The sequence below is a fragment of the Periplaneta americana genome, chromosome 14 (genome assembly GCF_040183065.1).
Source record: "Periplaneta americana isolate PAMFEO1 chromosome 14, P.americana_PAMFEO1_priV1, whole genome shotgun sequence".
Taxonomy (NCBI): Eukaryota; Metazoa; Arthropoda; class Insecta; order Blattodea; family Blattidae; genus Periplaneta; species Periplaneta americana.
In genome coordinates this window covers 149,638,287-149,641,648 of record NC_091130.1, presented here as the reverse complement: position 1 = coordinate 149,641,648, position 3,362 = coordinate 149,638,287, and the positions used below count along the sequence as shown (strand labels likewise).

Sequence of the window (3,362 nt, the reverse complement as noted above, 5' to 3'; positions counted from 1 at the left end):
CAGGTATAGGCTAGTAGATTGATAAGTATTTAATGAATTTCAATCTTAAGGCATATAAACTTGCAAATGTTTATTTGCTATTTAATAACAATATATGAACGTTTTCGCCGTTTAGGGCACCTTCAGATATAACAAAACATATTATCTGGACCTATGATAACATATTATGCAAATTACAAGGAAAATAGAGAACAATATATGTGGTACATGAAATTCATGAGCTTTATGTAGATATAACATGAAACAGGATGAATATTGAGATAATCTTTGAATTTGAACTTAGACTGGACGAATATTTTATTTTATACATATAGCTCATGTTACAATTAATATACAATGTTTAAAATTTGTCAATGATATTAATTTTAAATTTTAAAATGATGATAATAAAATATTTAAAGTAATCATGGCTGAAAGTTGTCGTAAGTTACAAGATAGTATGCGTAGTTAATGTTCTTGTGTTTTGTAATTATTTCGCTTAGAGAGGCCGTTGGCATTTGAATGAATGTTGTTTGACGCTGATGACTACTTTACAATTGATATACAGTGATTAAATTAGTCAATGTTAATAATAATAATAATAATAATTATCTGCGTCTCTATATAATAACTTGTCTATATTTTGCATTTATTATTATCTCTTAATCTCTATTTTCAGGTGAAACAATTACAAAACACACAACATCAACTACGAAAACTATCTTGAACTTACGACAATTCCTAGCCATGATTACTCTAAATATTTATTATCTTCATTATAAAATTAAATTTTAACATTGACTAATTTAATCACTGTATATCAATTGTAAAGTAGTCATCAGCGTCAAACAACATTCATTCAAATGCCAACGGCCTCTCTAAGCGAAATAATTACAAAACACAAGAACATTAACTACGCATACTATCTTGTAACTTACGACAACTTTCAGCCATGATTACTTTAAATATTTTATTATCATCATTTTAAAATTTAAAATTAATATCATTGACAAATTTTAAACATTGTATATTAATTGTAACATGAGCTATATGTATAAAATAAAATATTCGTCCAGTCTAAGTTCAAATTCAAAGATTATCTCAATATTCATCCTGTTTCATGTTATATCTACATAAAGCTCATGAATTTCATGTACCACATATATTGTTCTCTATTTTCCTTGTAATTTGCATAATATGTTATCATAGGTCCAGATAATATGTTTTGTTATATCTGAAGATGCCCTAAACGGCGAAAACATTCATATATTGTTATTAAATAGCAAATAAACATTTGCAAGTTTATATGCCTTAAGATTGAAATTCATTAAATACTTATTAATAATTTACCAGGCATATTGATATATTAAAATGAATTGTAAATTAGTAGATTGATGTTTAAAGATACCTGACGCAGGTAACATTATTTGGTCAAGTTTCGGTCCCCTACGGCCACTTCCAACGGACTCCTAACGAACATTCACACGTTTGCTGGGATTGTGTCGCTGGAAATCAATTTAGAACACATTTCAAGTTTTATTGTACAGTATAAATGCAATTATCAATACAATGACAATAATTCTTGCAGATAACACAGAAACAACTTCGGAAACGTAATTAACAGAGTCGCAGTTTCACTTCACTTCCACTAGATGACTCTTGACTTCCAGCAGAGGCGTAGCAGGGATGCCAATATCGGCAAACGAAATGAAACTGTGAGGAATGTTACAACAAGTGTGCCAAACGTTAGGAATGTTACAATAGGTGTGTAGCACGTTAGGTTAGATTAGATTAGGTTTTGTTAGGTGTGTAAGGTAATATGAATGGTTACCACAGTTGGCGATACTGCAATCATTCTTCCACTCCACCTCAAATAACGTCACAACGACGGAATATGGCCGCCTTCTTCATTTTCCTATATAAGTAAGGAACCTATTTAGGGCGCGTTGGGTGGGACCACAGCTCTCCCAGTGATCACATCGAGTTTCTTCTACTCCACACTACAAAACTAACGTATTTTCAGTGTTTGTTTTTAATTCTCTATACTGGTAATACATGACTGAAACTTCACCCATTATTTCATTTTTACATATAGTACTTTCTTTGCGTGAAATAAGACAACAAATAGAGATGTAAAAAAAAAAACTTGGCCCGTGGGGGATCGAACCCACGACCTTCGCGTTATTAGCACGACGCTCTAACCAACTGAGCTAACGGGCCACATGCGTAAACTCTTGCGAAAAGATTGAGTGTGACACAGATACGTAATTTCAATTTCGCACGACATTTCTGAATCCTCTTACCCACACGGTAAAATTTAATGAAAAAAAGGCAGCTTGTCTAAAGTCAGTATTTTAAAGTCAAGGTTAGACACGGATGGGCTTCAGTGATTTACTTACGCGTAACGAATGTGTTTATGATAAACGATGCAAATTATACAACCCTCTTCATGAAAAAATAAACTATACTCGAGCTGACAAGGTTATTCCATTGTAAATACTTTTACAGAATGATATAGCCTAGTTATTATATAATCGATAATGAAATACTGGAAAAATAATCATTACAACACATAAACTGGTTTAAATTTATTTGACTCTCAATCATATTCATCATAGTCACAGGCACCGACTACATGGGTGCTCCAGGATTGAAGAACCCAACAAATATAATTGAACACCCATTGGGGTTTAGAGCTAAAATTGATTTCGATTTCCATTTTAACTTTCGTGCCACAGTAGGTTAAAAAATAATTTTCATGGATTATGTAATGTAAGCTTTATAAAAGAACATAATCTAGATACTCATCTATACGATGCACTTTTTAAAATTTGCGTTATCTATCGATTGAGTTCTGTTTCAGGGGAGATTGATTACCAATATGGCAAAATTAAATTTTCTTATTTAATGACCCATTATCTTCGGCACTGCTGAAGATATCATAGTGAAATATTTATAGGATAAAGATACAAGGTTTTTTAAGAAATCTTACTTAGATTTACTGTATCTAGAAATACAAGTTGTAAAATTTTAACCGTCTCAATAATTGTGTCACCTATTGATAACTAGCGGAACTACGTATTTCAAAATTTGTCAACTTCTTATATCTTTGGTTCTGACTTATCTCGTGGTTAGAAAGTTCGTTTACACGATCAAAAAACTGTAGGACTGATATTTTTTGACGCCAGTGTACAACACTGCACGGAAGAGTCCTTACTTCGTAGGCTCTATTGTGTTTACAAACGCAGAGAACTACTGCATAGGTATATCGAGGCGAATGAGACACTCTTTCCGGATTATCATGGTAGGGCTAGTTTTCCATGATTAGACATTTTATTACACACATGGAGATCCTATTTGAAAGAAATCTCTTTTACTATTTG

General features: G+C 32.0%; 1 non-coding gene across 1 annotated transcript; it reads right to left on the bottom strand.

Moving 5' to 3' along the window:
- Nucleotides 1-2,126: 2,126 nt before the first annotated feature.
- On the bottom strand, nucleotides 2,127-2,199 carry TRNAI-AAU (transfer RNA isoleucine (anticodon AAU)). Its single transcript has one exon. It is a non-coding gene; the product is annotated as a tRNA-Ile (tRNA).
- Nucleotides 2,200-3,362: the final 1,163 nt, after the last annotated feature.